The sequence below is a fragment of the Lemur catta genome, chromosome 9 (assembly GCF_020740605.2).
Source record: "Lemur catta isolate mLemCat1 chromosome 9, mLemCat1.pri, whole genome shotgun sequence".
Classification (NCBI taxonomy): domain Eukaryota; kingdom Metazoa; phylum Chordata; class Mammalia; order Primates; family Lemuridae; genus Lemur; species Lemur catta.
The window spans coordinates 56,185,656-56,196,934 of NC_059136.1; positions in this window are offsets into that span (position 1 = coordinate 56,185,656).

Here is an 11,279-nt window from a genome sequence, read left to right on the forward strand (position 1 = left end):
TAGAGCAATCCACCCACCTCGGCCTCCCAGAGTGCTAGGATCACAGGCATGAGCCACCACGCCCGGCCTAAAAATCCTTTTATATACAGATGAAATAAACTCTTTAAAGTAAATGGTGTTTTCCAAGAAAAATAAAACATTTTCAGCAAAGGATGTCAGGTATATTTTACTCTTGCAACTTGTCTTGAATGAGTGAAGGTAACCTAATAGCAACGGTTTTACCCCAAAAATCAATATGCACTCTTGAGTTGCAAAGTTTTAAAATATACTTCAGCTGTTTCATGATTTCTGAAATTTTCAGTGTTCCTCAAATTTTCAAAGCAATTTTCCATCAGAAATTCTTCATGACTTTTTTTTAAAATGGAGGAGAATAATAAGTATAAGTAATAGTATATCATATTCTTTGAAATCTATATTCCAACCTCCAAAACAGTTTCCTTAAAGCTTTGAAATTAATCTGTTTTGTAATCTGTAGGTAAATTTTTGTTGATATTGTCTATCACGTAATTTCATGAACTTCAAACTATATGGAGGATCCCAAGTGGAAGCTGAATCATTCTCTGGCCAACAGATGAATTCTGATGAATTATTAGTGGTGATAAAGCTCTCCATTGCACATTGCCATCGATGGCATTGTTCTTTAATTTTATGCTGAAATATCAGCACATTTTGTATTATAAAGATAATAACAGACTTTTGTTTTGACTATGTTTCAAAATAATCACAGTTCCCAACCAACCAAATTCACATAGGTACACACAACTGACAACAGTTAAAAAATAAGCCCACTAAAGGAGAGCAATAACAAAAAAATTATGTGCACCAAGTCTTGCAAAACTGTGCAGTTGTTGAGAAGAGCAAATAAGTCCACACCCCAGGGAGATGGGAAAATACCAGCTGTGGAACAATGCCAGGTTCACTATCACTTTATGTTGAGCCTAAGAATACTGAGTTATAGAAATGCCCCCTGTATTTCTGGAGACAAGATTTGATTTCAGAAGTCAAATAAGGCTTTGCCTTAAAGAAAAAAGAAATGTGTTGGTTCAAAAGCTGCCTCGTCTCAGGAGGGCGTCTCATTGGTCAGTAATAGCTGCACTTCAAAGAGACAGCTGTAAACTGGGCCTATGGTTCTCACCTGTTTTGAAAGACAAGACAGGCATCTTCCTAGAGCCATGGGTTGCCTGAGCTGACAAAGACCTCCGGAGATGAGAGCTGATCAGAGAGATATGCTAATGCCCAAGCCTGGCCCAGACGGCACCATGCAAAGTAATTAACACAAAGCACAGCTCTTGTTGACTTCTGAGATCATCTCTGTCTCCAAGAACACAATCACCGGACCCAAGATGTCTCTGTTTTTTGCTAAAGTAATAGACTTATCAGAAAACTTAGAAGTTTGCCCCAAGAAGATTTTATAACTCATTGGTCCCCTAGTTAGAGTTAGTTAAAGGATCTGTGGTAGCCTTTTAGAAGATTTTGACCCTAAAGCAAACTGCCTGTTAGTATGTAAATCCCGTTGCCAAGGGCAACAGGAGCCTGTACCTACCCTATATAATACCTGTGTGGAGTTTCAGTCTGGGATATATTTTCTGCAGGAAGAAATATATCCATCCGGATACCCTCCTTATATCTATTTTCATAAACCTTTACTTTATAAACTATATCTTTGGCTCTGTGTATTATTATTATCATTATTTTATTTTTATTTCTGTTTCCTACTATTTTTTCATCCTTTGTGATGACCCCTGCCTGAGAGACCTGATCGGAATAAAAAACCTCTTTGCGGGGGGCGTAGATAACTCCCCGCAACTTTACATGAGATGCTTAGTAATGTCCCTAGTTTTCCTTTGTTTTAAAATTTTGTCTACATGAAAAATTGGATACTTTTACGTTTTTACGAGATAAATGGAACCAGGACTTACGTTTTATAATTTGTATAGCTTGTTTGAGAGGTATATTCACTGTTACCTCCTAGAGTGCCAATGCCCCCCCCCATCTCTACCACCCCACTGCTCTCCCTACATTGACATAGTGTTTATGCAGTTCTTCTAGAAACCAAGCAACACTCACTCAGGCATCAGCCTGGTTTTAGCAGATGATATATTTTTATAAAAGCTTAAGTATTTCATTATTCCATAGTTAAGAAAAGAGGGGATGGTGTTCTTCCTTAAGGTCCTTAATCAGTAAGATTTTTTTTTCATCCTGTATAGCTACATGATAACTTCACCTTGCTGTTCACTGTTTCAGTTTATCTTTGATACTTCACATCATCCCACTCCCCATGTTAACAGTAAATAGATTAGCGATTCTAATAAGATAAGAACAGAGTTAAGGTATGGCATTTCTTATAGGTAATTTTTTATATACTTGGGATAAGCAAATGTATGTATTGTGTTAAGTTCCACAATCTTGATGTATCTAAACATGCTTTGCTAGGCATGTAACCAGAAGCAGGCCTGGCTGCCTGCCGCTCGAATGCCAAATGCAAGGGAAGAGGGGTTAGTGAAAGGAAAAGCGGATTTATTCAAGAGCTGGTACCCTGAGGAGACGGCGGACTCATGTCCATGTCGCCAAGGCCATCTAATCAGTAAGATTTTAAAGTATGTTTTCCAGTGTGTTCGTGAACAATGATTTCAGAGAAGAAACGACAAGATTGCAGAAAGAGCTAGAAAGGAAGCAAAGCTTAGTAACAAAATATCAAGTGCCCTTATTTGTCACAGATGTGCAAAAAAGTGACAGGGATATCACAGGGATACAGAGAACGGTTTCACAGGCTATTGAAGTACTCCATGCAGAGTTAAGGACTTTCAAAGATGAACAAACCATTTCTCATGCAAATGAAGAGCTCAGAGCCAATGAAATGGATAATGTGTTATATACAGCTTATAGAAAACCTGAGCAGAGATTAAAATGTGACCAGTGTTAAAATGGCCACAGTTTTCTGCTAGTGACACTTCTTTCTGAAATGTACATATAGGGGAGGAGCAGTGATGTCCACCAGGCCACATGTTCCCAGGTTGGGAGGAAGAGCCCCACACCAGGTGGTATGCCTTTCCTCAGTCTCAGTGGCTCCTTGGGTCTGGGCATCCATTTCTTGCACAAAGGTTGTGCTATGAGACTGATCAATACCTAATGTCTATAGTCACCAATGAAGAGCAGAGATCATAAACATAGACAGCGGATTCATGTTGGAAGATGAAGATGAATAAAACAAATTTTAAAAAGAGTGACAAGGTCCAGCGCCCAGGCTACCTGGTTGCTGCACAAGTCGATAAATCAATCAATAAATAAAATTTAAAAAAATAAAAAAGGTGACAAAGAATAGAAAAATAAAACTAGATTGTAAGAGAAGTCATTCTGAAAAATAGAATTAAAAGCAAAAAATATATAATTTAAACATAATTTTAATGAATTATAAATGTTCATTGCTTGTTATGGTTGTTTTTTGCTTGTTGCTATGGTGTTTAAGAACATTACAAACATACAAATCATATTTAGAATGTCCCCAAACAAAATTAATTCGCTTCAGCAGGACCACCTGTGAGGTCAGGATGGTGGTTACCCCTGAGGGTGGCTTTGCCTGGGAAGGGGCAGGAGGCTCCCTGGGGATTGGCAATGGTCTGTCTTACCTGGGGCTCGTGGCATGGGTGTGTTCTGATGGTGGCTGGAGCCCCTACAAACCAGCTCTGAAGCTGATTGTTTTAATTTTCAGGAATTTGTGAACTGGTTGTTAAATATAGCCATCATTAAAAATTAAAGTATATAAACCTACAGTTAGGCCGGATGCAGTGGCTCATGCCTGTAATACTAGCACTCTGGGAGGCCGAGGCGGGTGGATCGCTCGAGGTCAGGAGTTCGAGACCAGCCTGAGCAAGAGCGAGACCTCGTCTCTACTAAAAATAGAAAAATATTAGCTGGGCAGCTAAAAATAGAAACAACAAAAAATTAGCTGGGCGTGGTGGCGCGTGCCTATAGTCCCAGTACTTGGGAGGCTGAGGCAGGAGGATTGCTGAGCCCAGGAGTTTGAGGTTGCTGTGGGCTAGGCTGACACCTTGGCACTCTATCCAGGGTGACTGAATGAGACTCTGTTGCAAAAAAAACCAACCCTACAATTAAATAAATTATGCTAAACAAGGTACTCGAAACTGCCTTTTTATTTTATTTTATTTTATTTTATTTTATTAAATGAAATATTATCTATGTTCTTGAAGCTATTTATGTGTATTGTATCTGTATCATGGAAATATATAACTTATACTGATACACAGAGATATACATACATTAGTGCACATCTCTTCCCCATTTTATATTCAGTAATGCCATGCTGGTAGTTTGAAATCGGCCATGGTGGGGATATTTGCACCACAGCAATTGACAAATGCTACAAGTCAGGGCTTGAGTTATTGTTTTGTTGATTTTCTAGACTTAGAAAAGTAATAGAGAAAATGTTAGTAATCCAGATTAAACTTAAAAGTATGTCCCATATACAGCTGTTACGTTGTAAATAGCACAAAAAAAAAAAAGGAAACATTCTTCCAATATTTGAAAATTCTTACCCAATTCCACAAAGAAATTACTCACATCATTGACTAATGAGTTAAGTGTAGACATACCTCTTGGTTGTTTCACTTTTGCCTTATTCATTAATATAAAAAAATATTAACCAATATTCATTTTGGAATTATACTTATTAGGCAATTGCAACCTTAGGTTGTCTATGGATACAAGAATTTGACAAAACTCAATTCTCCTCCACAATTTCATTTCCATCCCTTTGTTCCTGTCCTCTTTTTCTGTAATTCTATAGATCTCATTACTATAATCTCAAATGTCCCACCACTGTTTGTTTGGTTTATTTTGAGTGATTTCTTCAACTTTATCTTCCAAGCCTTCTGTTGAACATTTAAAATTTAATAATCATTAAAAATTTCCAAAGTATCTTTCTTGTTCTCTAATTCTACCATTTTTGCAGCATCCTTTTCTTATTTTAAGGGTGTAGTTTTTATTTCTCAGCTATTTCTGAATATACCAAAGGGTATTTTTTTTAAGTTATCTACTGTTCTCTGAATATTTGTCTTTTCCAGGGTCAACTTCTGTGTTTAATTTGGCCCTTTTCTTTTTTGCTGCAGCCTTTTCTTGAATGTCTAGTGATCCTTGGTTGCTCATTTATATTTAAAAACAAGGCAACAAGAAAGCTCATTCGTTGGGAGCGTGACTGTGTGGATGCATGAGGAATGGCAGGCTTTGCTTCCACATAAGCAGTTGGGGGGTCAGCCAATGTGCTTGAGGACCCAAAATATTAACACAATGCAGAGGCCCTATACTGTTACCTGGCTGTCTCCAGACAGGTTGGCCGATTTCCTTAGAGAAGGATGTTCCTGTTTATTTTAGCCTTGGAGGTAAACACCAGGCAGCCTGACATTCTGTGAGCAGGGGCAGGAGAGGAGATGCTCCATGTGCAGACCGTTGTTTCCAGCCACACTTCACCTCTGCCCTCTGTTGTACCTGCCATTTGGGGCTCTCTGAGTCCTGAACGTCTCCGAGTTTCTTCAGGCACATCGGCCTCTCCTCAGCTGGAAGTCTCCCTTACGTATTCCACCGTACAGTCTCCTACGCTCTGCTTCCTCAGCTACCTCTCCATCTTCTGCCTTCCATCTCCAGGAACGTGTGGGTACTCTCACTCATCACTTCGCCGGCCGGAACTGAAGGCTCAACGCATTTGTCACACGGCTTCAGACATAGGGATGTCTTTGGGAGTGGGCAGGAAGAGTTACAGATCTGGGGGTGTTGCTGTTGTTATTTTTTAAGACTTGAGTTAATACTTGTGTGATTGCAGTTCACACAAGGCCTCTCTCTCGTGGGTGTTTTTTAAAATTTATTTATCCATATTCCTCAGTCCTCTCACTGTCCTTCCAGTAGGCGACTATTGTACTGTGGGCGAGGCATATCTATTTGTATGTATCCCAGTAAAACGTGTATCATCATTCTTTGGAATGCACTTTAATCCACACAAATGATACTGTGTAAAAGATCATATTCACCTTTTTACTTTGTTTAGTCAGTTCAGGCTTATTAATTACATCTTCAGAAATTCCTACGTCTCTATTATTTTTTATCTTGCTTGTTCTATCAGTTAAAGTCTCCAACTATTATATAATTGTTGATTCATCTATTTCTGTCAGTTGTTTAGTATATATCTGAGGCTGTTTTATTAAGTGCTTATAGGCACATGATGTTTACACCATCTTATAGGTATATGTATTCAGTAATATATATTATTCCATACTAACTCTTATGCTATTAAATATTTTTTACTTGAATTCTATTTTGTCAGATAGTAAGAATGCCACCACAGATTTCTTTTTATTATTTTAGTTTAGTTTAAGTTCGAGACAGGGTCTCACTCTGTTGCCCAGGCTAGACTACAATGGCATGATCATAGGCCACTACAGCCTTGAACTCCTGGGCTCAAGCGATCCTCTTGGCTCAGCCTAGTAGGTTGGTACTACAGGCGCATACCATGTCCAGCTAATTTTTTATCTTTTCTGGAGACAATGTCTCGTTATGTTGCCTCAAACTCCTGGACTCAAGTGATCCTCCTGCCTTGGCCTCCCAAAGTGCTGGGATTACACATGTGAGCCACCATGTCTGGCCCTACCAGCTGCATTTTACAGGTCTTTTTTTATTTTCATTTTTAAATGGCCACTTCACCTGACCAAAAAAAAATATACAATTTTAAAAATAACTAAAAGGTCTATTAATTACAAATGGTGCCTAAAGGAAAGTTGTATTTTGTAAGTTGTATTTAATGATATATTATTTTGTGATTGTATTGTATTGTCATACAATGGGAAGGAGCCAGAAGGTCTGGGAGCACCAGTACACTTTTCATGGAGAGAAAGTTGAAAAAAAAAAGGGGGACATTGAAGAAGGTAGAGTAGAAAAATTAAGAAAGAAGAGCAAAACAAGAATTTTGAGAGGCACTAGCAAAAGACCTTTGAAATTTTTAATCACTGACTCAGAAAATATAGTTTTCTAGATTGTAGGTACACAGCCTGCTGAAAGGTAAGTTCAAATGCTATTCAATGACTTTGGAAATACTGTTTTATATCCTGTAGAGGGTCATGAAAATTTTCCATGTGCCCTTGAGGAATCCTTTTTGAGAGATTCTTCTCTGATCATAGTTGGGAAATTAATTTTAAATGACTTCTGAATCCCTTTGAGAAAAAGTAGCCTATACTGTTTCCTACCACTCAATTGCATTAAAGCATTAGTGAGAAGATTTTTGGCAGAGCAAAAATTGAGTGTATTTTGATTATTTAAGTGTTAAAAGTTTTAGGGCAAGGTTTCATCTTGTTCTGCTAAGTCTGCCAAACTCTGGCTGAAACAAATAGGCCAGCAGTATAAAAATAGACACCAGTTACTGCCTTTTTTCATGAAACCTATTATAAGTAGATAATTGTGTAAGAAAATTGCAGAGTTGTAGTGGTGATAAGAAATCAAAAACTAAGTAAAATTCATCAGAACTAAATGCCTAGAAAGAGCTCTGCTTTATGGTTCAAGCAAACGATAACCAAAAGGTATAAAAGTTAATTCTCTGATTATATTATATTATATTTTGGAGGGTTATTGAGGTTGCTGAAGATTAAGTATATTCAAACAATTATAATTTCAGAGGCTATCTTGTGATGTTACCTAGTTTGAAGCAGGACGTGATTAGGAGGTAATTTTCCCTAATAGGAAATAGACAAGAACATCTAGAAAGAAAATTTAGAATAATGGCAAATCAATTACAACTTGTATAAAGTACGGGTTAATTATTAAATTAAGGGTAAAAATATTTGATGGTGAAACCTTGGTAACTAGATGAGAATGAAATGTAATATATAGTAGGGGAGTTTAGTTTTTGACATTTTATGACTTAGGTGCACCTAAGACTGTTTTGCTATAAGTACTGAGTTTTTGAGTAATTATTTTAGGCATTAATTCAGGACAGGAAATAAAAACTTAGAGTCATGTCAAAGTCAAATGACTACAAGGGCCAAGCAGAGGATGTAATTAATGAGAGTGGCCTAGTACAGGAACAAAGGGAAGTGTGGGGCCAGGTGCAGTGGCTCATACCTGTAGTCCCAGCTACTCGGGATGCTGAGGCAGGAAGATTGCTTGAGCCCAGGAGTTGGAGGTCGCAGTGAGCTAGGATGATGCCACTGCACTCTAACCTGGGTGACAAAGTGAGACCCTGTCTCAAAAAAAAAAAAAAAAAAATAGGAAGAGTGGAGACAGGGAGCAACTGGGACTAGGAATTCCATCTCAAGGGGACAGCTATTGACATACAGGAATGTGGTTGGCATGATCTTCAAGATTTTTTAAGTGATTTTGGATATCGGGATTTTGTATAGCATCTCCTGATTTTTAATTTAGCAAATAATTCAATTTCAAACAAACAAACAAACAAAAAGAAACCTGTGAGTGAAACAAAACTCATCCATTGTCTGGATTCAGCTTACCAGAAGAGGGAGGACATTTATTAATATATTAATTAAGTGCCAGGTAACATACGTAAAATAAATTTATTTGTATCTCAAGTAACTCAGTGTGGTAAGTATAATCATCTCTATAACACAATGAGGAAATTGAGGCTTAGGGAGGTTAGGCTACTATTGATAATCACTTTCATGGGTAGCAGAATGTCTCATAAGAAAAATAAGCAAATCAAGTGATAAAGGTACAAATGACCTAGCACAGAACTCTGTTTAACCATAATGGGGGGAAATCAAGGATGAAACTGGCATATTGCATTTAACAAAATATACACTTACAGAGGACGTATGAACAAAGTAATGCTTTTATTTAGTTTTTCTTGTACAATTTGAACATGGAAGGTTTATTGGTGAACTTGATTTCCAGTTCAAAGCACTCAGGTTTTACTGAGATGGCTAAGTTCTTTCCTAGAGTTATAACCCTTTGTTTTTCTGCTTTTCTACTTATGGTGGGGAAGAGGGGTCTCTCCAGGGACAAGGTGGATTTACTGCAGGCATTTCCTCCCTTAGTGTATTTGAATGCAAAATTCCACAGGAGATGGTTTTTAGGACATATTGTTGAGTTGGTGCGACACTTGAATTATAGTAGAGATGCTCTAACCACATAATTGCATTGAAAAGTTGAATTCTTGGCTGGGCAGGGTGGTCCATGCCTGTAATCCCAGGATTTTGGGAGACAGAGTCAGGAGGATTGCTTAAGGCCAGGTGTTCAAGACTAGCCTGAGCAAGAGCAAGACCCCCGTCTCTACAGAAAATAGAAAAATTAGCCAGGTGTGGTGGCATGTGCCTGTAGTCCCAACTACTTGGGAGGCTGAGGCAGGAGGATCGCTTGAGCCCAGGAGTTGGAGGTTGCAGTGGGCTATGATGAAGCCACTGCACTCTAGCCCAGGCAACAGTGCAAGACCCTGTCTAAAAAAAAAAAAAAACAAAATTGAATTCTTCTCTGTACTCTCTGAATTTTTTAAATGTTCTACATTGACATATATTATTTTTAAATCAGAAAGAAATGCTATTTTTGAAGTTTAATTGGCAGAAAACAGAATATAGCACATACAATTCAAGCATTAATTGAATGTAATATAAACAGCTTAGAGAATCAGCTTTCCTGTACAACCTTAGGCATTCAATGTTCATTCATCCATGCTTAGCTCCTGAGCTCAAAGGTTTGTGTCTCTGTTCAGGCCTCTTAGCTTTTCTGGGATGCCACTTACTTTGGTTTCTTGGAAGACACTCTGGAAGCATTGCCAGCGAAAAATAAGTTTCCAGCCTTCACAGCCTGGACTTCTCCAGGAGCACTGGCCAGTATGGGTGGGAAATTCCTTCCAGATTTATCCTGGTGGAATTCCTTTCCTCCTCTCTGAGACCACCATCCATTTTCCTCTCTTCTGGTTTAGGAGTCATTCGTTCAATTTCTATTATTTTCGTTATTACCCTTAAATTTTTAATTAAGCATATGTAACTTGACTATATCTAAGTTAATCATCATTGCCATATCTTTACCCCTCACTCAGTGGAGTGACTTCATTCTGATCATACTGCCCCTCACTTAACATATTGCTCCATATTTTAGTCTCACTTCTTCCACTCCCCCGTGTGTTATTATTGTTCTTGTTTTACATAATCAATACTTGTTTGAATTTTGACCAGGTATTTACTGATTTCTTTGTTCACCGTTGTGTTTCTTGAGTGCTGCTCACCCCTGAGTTCAATGTCCTCCTTTTTTTTTTAAACAACGAAACCATTTTCTTGTTTTCATTTTTTTATTGTTGTTGTTTTCTTTTTTCATTTTTTGTACAGACAGGGTCTCACTGTGTTGCCCAGGCTGGTCCCAAATTCCAATCAAATTCCTTTCCAAAATGCTGGGATTACAGGCATGAGCCACCCCACCCAGCCTTCTTCTAAATAGACCTCTCAGTAGTCTCTACAGTAAAGCTCTCTTGGTGGTAAGCTCTCGCATATGCTTTAAATGTCTATACTTCACTATTTCTCTACCACGATGGATAAACTAGGTTGGCAGTGATTTTCTCTCAGCACTTTGAAGATATTATTCCATTAGTTTTTGGTTTCTATTGTTGCTTTTGTTGTCAGCCTAAGTATAGTTCCTTTGTAGGTAAACTGTTTTCTCTCTCGCACTCTCTTTTGTGTTTTGAAGTTTCCCTACAACATGTCAAGGTGTGGATTTAATTTTATTTATTCTGCTTGGGACTTAGTGTGAATATTGAATTTCTGTCGTAATCTCATCTTCAGCAGGCTTTTACCTGGAGAGCGCTGCACACAACCTGGGTTGAAGGTATGTTTTCCAGAAATGTACATGAAAGAGACAGAGGGAATGTGTGTGTGTATGTGTGTGTGTGTGTGTGTGTGTGTGTGTGTGTGTTTGCTTCTGCCAGAGTCCTGTTTGGAATCATTGGCCTAGACCTCATTCTATATCAATGTTATGGTTTGAAGATTTGCAAATCACAGAAGTAGAATACTGAGTGCCCAAACTCATTCGAGGGCAAGACATGTTGAGAAATTATTAGCTGTGCCTTTTTTTAAATCCCCATCCAAAGCCTGAGCTAAAACAGACACACTTCCTTGTCATCTCCCTGTGTCAGTGGGTGGATAGTTTCTAGTTTCCTTCCCCCAGGGCATAACCCTTCAAAGTTTTTAGCTGCAAGCACAGCTCTCAATTCCAACTCTTGCCTACTCTACTGTCCCCTTGTGGTCATAAAATCCCAAGTGCCCTCATGACCTAGATGG